This window comes from Chionomys nivalis, chromosome 3, assembly GCF_950005125.1.
Source record: "Chionomys nivalis chromosome 3, mChiNiv1.1, whole genome shotgun sequence".
Taxonomy (NCBI): Eukaryota; Metazoa; Chordata; class Mammalia; order Rodentia; family Cricetidae; genus Chionomys; species Chionomys nivalis.
This window is the reverse complement of record NC_080088.1, coordinates 51272656-51285135: the sequence shown is the minus strand read 5'-3', so window position 1 is coordinate 51285135 and position 12480 is coordinate 51272656.

Sequence of the window (12480 nt, the reverse complement as noted above, 5' to 3'; positions counted from 1 at the left end):
CAGAATACAGAGCCCAGAAATAAATCACAGGCAACTGGTCCTTGACAAGTGTTACAAGACACACACAGCTGTCTTATAGCTGTGAAGTGTATTTCAAAGTCAGTGATGTGATTCCTTTATCTTTCTTTGGTTTGTTTAAAAATGCTTTGACTGCTGAGTGGTGGTGGCACACGCCTTTAATCCCAACACTCTGGAGGCAGAGGCAGGCGGATCTCTGTGAGTTCGAGGCCAGCCTGGTCTAGTTCCAGCTAGTTCCAGGACAGGAACCAAAAGCTACGGAGAAACCCTGTCTCGAAAATCCAAAAAAAAAAAAAAAAAGAAAAATGCTTTGAATATTTGGAATCTTTTATGGTCAGTATAGATTTTAGGATCATGTTTCATGTTTTGGCATAGATAATATCATCAAAAAATGGAAAATTAGATATTCTCACACAGAAGAGTAAATAAAGACTCCTGTCAACCACAAATTTTAGCAAATTTTACAGTGAATCAAAGACTTAAACTGTGAGAATTGAAACTCTAAGAAAGAAAGTGATAAAATTTCTTGATATTACTCTGAACAATTTTTTTGTTTATTTGTTTTCTGGTTTTCTTTTCTTTTTCTTTTCTTTTTTTTTTTTTTTTTTTTTTTTTTTTTTTTTTTTTTTTTTTTTTTTTGAGACAAGGTTTCTCTGTGTAGCCCTGGCTGTCCTGGAACTCATTCTATAGATCAGGCTGTCCTTGAACTCACAGAGATCCTACTACCTCTGCCTACTGACTGCAGGAATTAAACATATGATTTTTTTTAACGACCAAAAGCAAAAGTAGACAATAAAAATGAAATGGTATCAAATTTAAAAGCTATAAACAGCAAAGGAAGCAATCAATTGAGTAAAGACATAACCTAGAGAATGTAAAAATATTATGAATCAAGTATCTGATGGGGCATTAATATTCAAAATATATAAAGAACTAAACAACTCAATAGAATGAAAACCAATCACTTTATTAAAGTAATATTTTAAAAATATTTTCATAGCTATTTCTTAGAGAAAATAAGCAAATAGCCAATGGGTATGTAAAATGTTTTTTATTGCTGATCATTAGGGAAATGAAAATAAAATAAAAATGAAATATTAAGTCATAACTTAATATTAAATCATACTATTAAAATGGTATTACCCAAAAGACAATAGGTATTGGCAAATATAGTAAGAAAATTGTACATTGTTGGAGGGAAGGTAAAAAATACAATCACCATGAAAAAAATATAGAAATTCCTCAAAATATCAAAAATAGAATTACTATGATTAGATATGCCGTATCTAGATATAAAGCCACAGAAAATGTTGAACATGTGTGTAGGAGATTTTATTTGATGTTTTTCTTGTTATTTTCATACATAAAGAAGTCATTACTCATAAGTGAAACAAACCCAGGTCAAAAAGGTAAACCCTAAATGATCTCAGTAAACTGTAGTATATAAAACAAAGGTCAAATTCACAGAGGCAGGTAGTTACTATAGGCCAGAGAGCTGGGAAAATAGGGAGATATTGTTTGAAGAGAACTAAATTCAGTTAAGTAGGATGAATTTTTTGTTAACATCTAGTAGACACTAGTGTAGCAGTAGGTATCAACCCAATATTATATACTGGAAATTTGCTTATAGTAGACTTAAAACATTCTTGCCACAAACACATATTATGAACATTTAATGTGATGGACATGTTAATTATGTTTATGATAGTAATTATTTAAAATGTTTACATATATTAAAATGTCAGATTATATTCATAATGATATATAATTTTCATTTACCATCATGGACAAAGAAAACATAAAGCATGCAAATTAAGTAAAAGGAAAGAATGAATTGGGATTCAAAATTAATGAACTAGAAATCAAAGAAACAATAAAACAGATATAATTGTTTATGAAATAAACCTGTGACATAAACGGACACAAGCAGGCAGAGAAAGCAAAGAAACAATGCCTAATAGATACCTGAAGGAACATAGTAACCATGATCATATTCAAGGAACACAATTATAGACAAAGTAGAGATTTAAATCTCATAGAAATTTTGGGGACCAAATAAGAGTATGAAGGAAAAGTCTTCACATAGCATGAGGACCAGTGTTCATATCTCTAGTACCCATGTAAATGATGGGTGGGCACGGTTGCTGTTTGTACTCCCAGTACTCATAGTTTGTGAGCAGTGTAGAGGCAAGGAGAACTGTTAGACCAGCCTAATCAGAGAAGTAAGAGACCGTGCTTTAATACACAAAGGGAGAGGAAAGCACGAAGACACCCTACACACACACACACACACACACAAACAAACAAACATATACACAAGGGGAGATGTAAATTTCTTTCTTTAAAACAAAAAGTTACATGAACTGATTGAGGAATCACCATTAAGTAGGTTTAATCAAAACAATAAAATCTACAACAAAGGAAACAACAGATCCAATGGATTTAATGGACAAATTCTACCAATACAAGGACTGAGTCATTGCAATGGGCAGTGGCATGTGTTGGAAAGGGAACATTTTTCAATTCTTTTATGAGATTAGAATAACCTTAATCCAAAGTGAGATAAGGTGACAGAGGCAAAGAATATTGCAAGCCAATTTTATTCATGAATATTGATGCCAATATCTAATGATAGCATAACAACCAAGCCCATCACCACGAAGTTAAAAGGTTCGACATTTTAAAAACCCATTAGTACAATTCAACACACTTACAGATTAATTGGGAAAAAGCTATGATTATCTCAATAGAATAAGATAAAGTTCAAAGATCGTCCTGATAGAAATGCTTAATAAAAGAAAATGGAAGAAATATATTTTCTGTGCTCAAATTAAACTTATAGAAATCTACAGAAAACTCTATTCTTTAAAGGGAAGCAAATGTTTGTTCCATTTTCAGAAATATGTAGAAAGACTTTCTTTTCTGTCACCAGCCCCAAATAATGACATGGAGACTTCTTATTATTTATGAAAGTTTACCTTAACTTAGGCTTGTCTCAACTGGTTCTTAGAACTTAAATTGACTCGTTTATATTAATCTACATTCTGTCACGTGACATCACCATTCTTTCACTTTGTACCTCATGTTTCCTCTCCATCTGACTGGTGACTCCGCCCTTCTTCCCAGAGTTCTCTCTGTCCCCAGAAGTCCAGGCTAACCTCTTCCTAACTATTGGCTGTTCAGCTGTTTTATTACACCAGTCACAGCAATACATTTCCACACAGTGTACAAATATCCCACAACAGAAAGATGATAATTCTTAAAAATATTTATAAAAAAATTTAAAAAGTCTGAAATGCCATGAGTTGGTAAGACTATAAGGCAATGGAACTTTCACAGACCTTTATGGGGTAGCAGATTAGAAGCATTTTGACAATAGGTAAAGCTGAAACTGTATAACTTAAAACTTACTAATCAAGCCCTAGAGAACTGCCATTCTAAGAGTGTAGCTTGGACCAGCCACGAAAGCCTAGTGCAGGAGAATGGACTGCTTTGACTAACATTGTCTTCAAGAAATAAACATCTACATATAAATACAGAACTACAGTATTTGGATGGGTGTGTCTGCCTGCCCTCAATCAGGTCCACACACGTAAATTAGTTGCATTATTTTTCCTGTTTTCCATCCTCCTTACTCCCTGATCTGGGCCATATAAATCCACTTGTGGGCTTCTATAAACTGAGCAGTCTCATTAAAGCTGACTCCCTGAAGGTCTTTTCCATAGATAGTGGCATGGCGACTTGGTATCTGCCTTTGGCCCCTCAGGTACTTGCCTATTTCCACTCCCAACCACACTGGGCTGAAACAGGGTTCAAGCCCGGCAGGAGAATTATTTGGAAAAATCCTAAAGTGGAAGAAAACTAAATTTACTTGAGGTGTAAAATTAATAAATTTTGGAATATTCATGCAAGTTACAAATCACACACAATTAAAATCAAGAATATACTCCTAGATTTACCAATACTGATACAATTTAAAGAATACCATGTATACAAAAAATAAACTCTACAACAAATATGTAAGTGAATAATACCATTTATATAAACTATATACTATTTATATGAAGATTAATACCATATAATCTCATGCTAACTTTTAGGTTTATCTGTACATATAAGTATATATAAGTAAAAGGAGAGGACAAACATGATTACACCTGAAGCATAGAATGATAAACAGAAATCCAGCACCCAGAGAGTGAGGGATCCAACATGGATTAAAAAATATACAAGGGATTTAACTGCATATATTTTTTAAAATGCTGTCAGTAATTGGAGAAAAATGCTAACAATTGATACATTGTGATGATGACTCCAAGAACTCACATAATGACATTTCTGTATTTTATATCTTTAACGTATTTCATAATATCTGAATTCATAGTTTAGAGCATGGAGATCATAATGGCCCTATTTTAGAGATGAAGGTAGTGAGATATGGAGAAATTAAGTCTTATCAAAGTTAATACCTGGTCTTAGAAAACTGTTCCCTGACTACCCCCACTTCCATTCCACTGGGGACAATCAGAATCACAGGAGACCCAGAGAAGCCATCTCACTAATATCTTTGGCATCATGACACAACGGCCCTTATCTTTCTTGAGCAAATAGACAGAATTAACAAATTATCATTTAATCAAGTTGTAGCAATTCCTGTGGACATCTTGACATAAGAGAAAGTATACAAAGAAAAGAAAATTCAATGGCTGGAAGTACACTTCCCTAAATTGTGCCAGGGTGAATTAAGTAAGAGGGATTGGAGGGAAGGTGAGAGGGAGGGAAGGAGAAAGAGAGGGGGGATAGATAGATAGATAGATAGATAGATAGATAGATGGATGGATGGATGGATGGATGGATGGATGGATGGATGGATGGATGGATGATGGATGGATGGACGGATAGGTGGATGGACGGACAGATGGATGGATGGATATATAGATGATATATAGAGAATCTTAAACCATTCCTCCTTCTGTAGCTTTTACTAGCTTGATTTTTTACGATTCTATTAAGAATAGACAAACTCTCACTAAAATGTCCAAATGTAGTGATAAATGTCCCTGGTGAACCTACCTGAACTGAAGAAAAAAGTTATGATTATGATTGCATGTCACGAAGAGTCACGGTTTCCAACCCATGGGATGTAATAAAATGGTCAGAATACCTCCCAACTTTGAAGCAAATTTCCCTACAAAATTGCCTGTGGGATTTGTATGTAAACCTGTTCAAGTCTGCTGATTATAAATCATGAGTCCCACACCTTCCAGAGAGCCACACTTCCAGGATATAAACAATCCCTCCCCGAGGGAGCCTAGAAGCAGTGGAAGCGCTGTGTGAATAATGCTTATACTTAGTTGGATAAGGCAGTAAAGCCCTTGGCACTGTGTCTTTTTGCCAACCATGACTTAAAAATGTTTTAAGATTCAGAGGAGGCAGCTCTATCCAACAACCTATTCAAAGACTCCAAGGTTGAGGCCCCAATTTCTCAGACAGGAGGGGTGCAGAGATAAAATAATTCTCTCTCCCCTCACCTCATTTCTTCCCTGTTTCTCTGCCCCTCATCCCCACCTACCCATCCCAGGATTTTCCTTTACTTTTATATATCATACCTGTTTTACTACACTCCCTACCCTTTCCATTAACACATCCTTCCTCCCTGCTTCATGGGCTCCCACTCTATACCCTTTCACTGTCATGTAAACATAATATTAGAAGCTCAGATCCATGAGTGAGAGGGAGTGTATGGGTGTTGTATTTCTGAACCTGGATACTTCACTTAATATCATATATATTTCAGTTCCAACTGCTTTTCCAAAAATGTTCTTTAATGGCTGAATAAAACTGCATTGTGTATATGTACCATATTTTTATTATTGATTAATCTATCCACAGACATGTAGACATATTCCATTTCCCTACTGCACACACACAGATGTGCAGTATCACGGTGGTAGGTCCTTTGAGTGTATGCCCAGGAATGGTCGACGTGGTCAAGTTGGCCATATCCCAGCTCCTTTTTCAATTTCTTAGGATCCTCTGTACAGATTTCCAGAGTGGTTGCACTAATTTACACTGCAATAGCGAACAAAAATTCCTTTCCCCCTCCACACATCCTCACCAGCATTTATTCTCATTAGTTTTCTTGGTGATAGTTCCTACATAGGGTGAGTTGGAATCTCAAAGCTGTTTATATTCACATTTCTGTGATTGCAAAAGATGCTAAACACTTTTTAAAAACATTTTTACTTTTGTATTGTGTATGAGTGTACTTGCCAAGGTAGAGGTCAGAGGGCAACTTGTAGGAGTCAGTTTTCTCTTCCTACCATGTAGGTCCTAGGAATTGAGCTGTTTGTCAGGCTAGTCAGCAAACACCTTTATCCACCAAGCCATGTTATAGTCTACATAGCGACCACGTTTTATAGTTTGCCATTTTTATTTTGCCTTTTGAGAACTGTTGGTTAATTATCTTAATATCAAGTTTGTGGTTTGACTTCTTGTTTTTTTCTTTTCTTTTGGAGTTTTCTTTTATATCCTAGATTTTAATCCTCACTCAGACTTTGCTGGCAAGGATTTTCTTCCATTCTGTAGGCTACCCCTTCACTCAGTTACCTGTTTGTTTCTAAGTTCAAGAGGTTAATTGTTGCTCTTATTTCCTGGACTTTTCAGAACAACTTTATCAATCCTAGTTTTTAGCATTTTTAAAATATCCTATGGTTTTAAAGTTTCGTAAAATTATATGAAGTATATTTTTCATTTCCATCCACTACTATCTCCCTCCAAATCCTCCTATAGCCCCCATCCCATCCTTCCAAAATTCATGTCTTCTTTTTCTTTATTATTATTAATAACCCCAAGTTCAATAAGTGCAGACTACAGGCACATGAATATGTGGTCATCCTCTGAGGCATAAGCCACCTACCAGGAGCCATTTCCCAAGAGCGGCTCTTGTTCATCCAGTAGCTACCAGTTGTTAATAGTTCCTCCAGGAGGGGTGGAACCTCAGGGACGCCTCCCCAGTCCAGGCAGGAATATTAACTGTATTAACTGGCTTGTTCCTATAGACATCATCTGCAGGAAACTGCAGCTTCCATGAACGAATACATTCAAGCAGTCTTCCCATGTGCAGAAGTTGGCATGTCACAGCCCTACTACCATCCACCAGTTCTTCTGCATCTTCTGTGTCTTGGATGGTGAGAGGTTTACATAGATGATCTATCTACAACTGAGCACTCAGCATTATTTGTACTCATGATTTTGACCGGTTAGGGGCCTCTATATTAACCATTACCCACTGCTGAAAAAAGCTTCTCCAACCAAAGTTGAGAACAGCACAAATCTATGGTTGTAAACAAACATTTACCAGATAACAACAGTAGGTTACTCCATAGAACCTGTGATCTTCTGATCTTGGAATTTTGATCAGGTTTACAGTACCACACATGAAATCTATACTGTGGAATAAACCCTATTTCCATCCAGAAAGTAGATAGTTACCTCGATAACCACCATCCCACCATAGAAAGGGTGAGAACATCTTTCCATTGGGGTCACTCTTCTAGGGTGTGAGATACAGCATGAGATAATATCATTGATGATTTTCTTAGCCAGGAATTTACATAACACTTTCTAGAACTATGGTAGCTAGTCAGCAAAGAAAGAGATTTTCTGGCTAGTGAAATGTGGATTTCTCTATCCTACATCCAAAGTGAGAGAATAGAATAGTCTTCAGTAATAGAATATCATCATCTAGTCACAGTAGGGAACCAAGAGCAATGGCCATGGCCTGTGTTGTTGTGGATGTCTCTGGGTCCTCCATGACCTATAACTCAAAGGGAGTTTTATTAATGTGTAAATTTATATCCCATAAAGTTTAATTTTAAAATATAAAATGTACAGGGAACATTTCATTAAATCTCATGGTGATACTGGTTTGCTTAATAACTTATACTGACTGCTTATTAATAATTTCTCAAGAATGATTTAAAGGCTTCTTTTAAAACATACTTTAGATTCTAAGAAGGGTTCAGTCATAGAGTGTTCTGGCAGGGATATACAAGAAATATTTATATATGTCAAGAGAACAAACACATATAGATTTTGTAGGCCACATAGGATCTCAGTAGAATATTCTTATTTGTAGAAACAGTTCTTTAAGTACATCAACAACTTTTTGATTATCAGTTGCATTTTAAAACTAGAGCACAATATACCACAGGTTACTGCCTTTTACTGTAGCAGACCTTACTTTCATTCTAGACGTCCAGGACTCTATGTCTATATCTATATCCATCTCTCTCTCTCTCTCTCTCTCTCTCTCTCTCTCTCTCTATATATATATATATATATATATATATATATATATATATATATATATGTTGTATGAAGGTCACTTGTTTGTTCCTGGCTGCTCAGCCCCAACATAACCACACAGAAACTGAATTAATTAAATCACTACTTGGCTCATTAGTTCTAGCTTCTTATAATTTAACCCATTTCTATTAATCTGTGTATTGCCACATAGGTGTGACTTACTGGGTGATGTTCTGGCGGCTCCTCCGGTGGGGCTACGTGGCTTCTCTCTGACTTCGGCTTCTTTCTTCCAGCATTCAGTTTAGTTTTCCCCATCTACCTCTGTTCTGCCCTGCTCTGCTATTGGCTCAAAGCAGTTTCTTTATTAACCGATGGTATTCACAGCATACAGAGGGGAAGTCCACATCTCTCATACACACACACACACACAAACACACAGATAATTTCTAATCACAATGAATCAAAAGCTTAGATACAGATTTCATGGAGGTGTTTATTAGAGGTCCTTATTAAAGATTCTTACATAGAGGCTCATAAACCTAGCAAGGCACCTGAGACCTAACACAATCCTGAGAACAGGTCCCTCTTAACCTTGCTTTCCCAGTCCTTAGGGTGGATATCTTATTAAATGACTTGTATTTTTAAGTTTCCTAGCCCAAATGAGTAATATATGACAGAAAATAGCACGACATACAAGGAAGCAAGACATTATTAGCAAAAATCAGTGAGAACTTAAACAAAAAATGTTTCCAGGGCACTCAAAATAACATAGCAAGTCAAATTTCATATATATATCTTACATCATTCTTACTCCATGATTTCTCAGCCCTAGATATTCCAGTCACCTTCAAATAATTTGTTTCAGTCTACATGGAACAAGAGGTTAGGTATAGAATAAGGGACCAGGGAGGGGGATTGGATTACCCTAGGAAGGGGAAATAGACTAGATACTTATGGAAGGATTGGGGGCTGAAATAGGATGATTAAACAGTGACAATAAGGAAGGAGTGTGGACAGCTAAAATGAAGGGCCATTTGAGGGGTAGCATTGAAACTTAATATAATAGAACTTTTCTAATATATATTATATATTATATTATATATATATAACTAGAATAATATATAAATTAGAAACACACATACATATGAAGGTGATCTAAATGAAATCACCAAATAATGGGTGGTACAGAGCTTCATCTGTCCATCTCTTGCCACCAAAAAAGTTTCCAGTACTGGGAATGACCAGTATGGGAAAGGCCATAGATTGTTTCTACAAACTAACTACAAGGCCCCACTGCTAAAGATAATACCCACACAACTCATTGAACAAGGAGCAGTGGAGCTCCTGTCTACCTAGAGCTTTCATGCACCCCGCTAACTAGTGTTAATGGTACTGGAAGGTACTCTGCACACCACCAAAGGAGAAAGGAAAGGGAAACACAAAGCTGGCTGAAAATCCTACAATCTACAACGGTGATCTGCCTGAAAGATGCACTAGTGTAATACTGGCACAAAGATTGTTAGAGTAACCAAGCAATATCTGATTTGATTTAAGGCACACTCTGAGATGAAACCCATATGTGACACTGTTTGGATGGCCAAGAACCTGAGATGAAATAGGCCAGGAACCTAGGGGAAAGCCAAATGCTACTGTTCTACTAAAGGAACGCAGCCATAACATGACTCCTAAAAACATTCAGCTAGACCAGTGGCTCTCAACTTTGCTAATGTTGCCACCCTTTAATATAACTTCTCATATTATGGTGACCCTCAGCCCTAAGTATTTTCATTGCTAATTCATACCTGCAATTTTGTTACTGTTATTGAAGATACTCTAATAGACCTGAGCTTGCTAAACATGCCTCTGATAGGCCTTGTTATTCTCCTATTCCTTCTTGCTTGTTGCGGTTAGATTATATTCCTAAAACTAGCCATAAAGGTCTACTCCCTTATCTGGCTACTTTCTTCTCCTGAGGCTGACTATCAAGTTCTAGCTATCAAGTATTGAAGTCTAGCAATCAAAAGCCCCCCTTTGGCTGCCTTAATTAATATGTCCAATCAAAATTAAACACCTCATTCTAACACAAGTTTTCCCCTTTAAAACCTTTATAAATCATGTTTGTCTGTGGCTACATCTGACTCATCCTTATCCAGAGGCAGTCCTTTGTCCCTCCGCGACAAATATCCTTCTACCCTTCTCTTGTTCCCCTGCCCCTTATTCATAGTCCTCTTTTTCTCTGTCTTTTTCCCTGCCCTTTGTATCTCTGGGGCAAAAATCTCCTTTGTGCAGAGAACTTGATGTTAGGGTGTCTTGTGTTGATACGGGTCCTTTCTGTTGTAAATCATAATGTAAATATCTGTGTTTTTCCACGGCCTTAGGTGACCCCTGTGAAAGGGTTGTCAGATCCCAAAAGGGTCACAATCCACAGATTGAGAAGCACTGCACTATACTCATAGATTAGTGTCTTGTTCAGCCATCACAAGAGAAACTCCTTCCTGAAGTAGATGGAAATAAATACAGAGAGCCACAGCTGGAAAATATGCAGAGAGTCAAAAAACTTGGAACACTCAGTTCTAAGTGGAATAACTTCTTTAATTCTCTCTACTCAGGGATTGGGGCACCCTGCAGAAGAGGAGGTAGAAAGATTGCAAGAGCCAGAGGAGATGGCAGACACCACGGAAACAAGGCCTTCTAAACACAGCAGAACTGAGGCAAATATGAACTCCCAGAAACCACGGCAAGATGGACAAGGCCTGTACAGGTCTGGGCCTGATGAAGTCCCAGGACTGAGAGGGGAAGTGGGCACAAGTTCACATCACTAACCCAAAAGCTATCTCCAATTTGTAACCAATTGCAAATGAAAAATTAGTTTCTCCAAATGGAGTCTCCCTGGGGAGGCAAACCACTCTTACAGGAGCCATGACCAACAGATGATCAACACAAAATGAAGTCAATGGCATTCTTGGAGGTTCTATGACTCATAATGTTTGTCAGTGATTTTTTTCTTATAATCTTTTCATATATATTATGGATTTTTGCTTTATGTTTTCATGGGATTTCTATGTGTAGAAACAAGTGAATTTCTGTATCTATATGTGTTTCTTGAGCTTTGTCTTTTGTTTCTGTGATTATTTTTTCTTTTCTAGTTTGCATTTATTTATTTATTTTTAGATTCCTATTTGTAGGTAGGTGAGGAGGATCTGCAAGGCGTTAAGAGAATGGGAAAACATAATCAGAATATATTATATAAAATATACTTTCAATAAAGATAATAATAATTTGCTTCTTAACTTTGTATTCAGATGCAGTTAGTAACAATCTTACTAATGTAATTATGAGAAATTTCATAAAATATATGAGTCTCTTAGGTGAAGGAACATTTATTTATAAGTCACAATTAGTTGAGTTAATTTTGGACTACTGTTTTTGTGTGTGTGGATAGTGGTGGATAAAGTTTCCAAGTTATTCAACTAGTTTAAATTGTATTCTGTAGAAGAATACACTTATGTGAATTAATTCACAAAGGAAAACAACTCAAAATTTTGATTTACCCTTTTCTTACTTTGAGTTGTACACAGGTAGCTTTCCATTCACTGAAAGGTTGAATTGTTATTTATACCTTGGGATGAATTTGCTTAGATCATTATTTATGAAAAATATAAATGCAGTTATGATTGAGGCTTAAAGGCTCCTTTTCTCAAAAGGAGTTTAAGTTTCTGCTTTAAACTGAGCTTTAATTTCTGGATGTGAGAGCTAAGAAAACCTGACCTTATAAAGATCTCCCAGGTACTTTATACCCACACTCATTGTCTTTTGTGGGAGGTTGCTTGTTTCCCAACTGTCCAGAGTCCTGAAATAACCACACAGAAACTGAATTTATTAAATCACTGCTGGGACAATCACTATAGCATATTCCTAGCAAGCTCTTACATATTAAATTAACCCATTTCTATTATTTTATATTTTTCCACGAGGCTCATAGCCTACTGGGAAGGTTCCAGCTGGTAGCTCACGTCTTTTCCCTCTGGCAGCTACATGGCGTCTCACTGACTCCACTTTCTTTCTCCCAGCATTCAGCTTAGTTTTCCCTGCCTAGCTCCTCTACTTTTTTGCCCTATCACAGGCCAAGGCAGTTCCTTTATTAACTGTAGA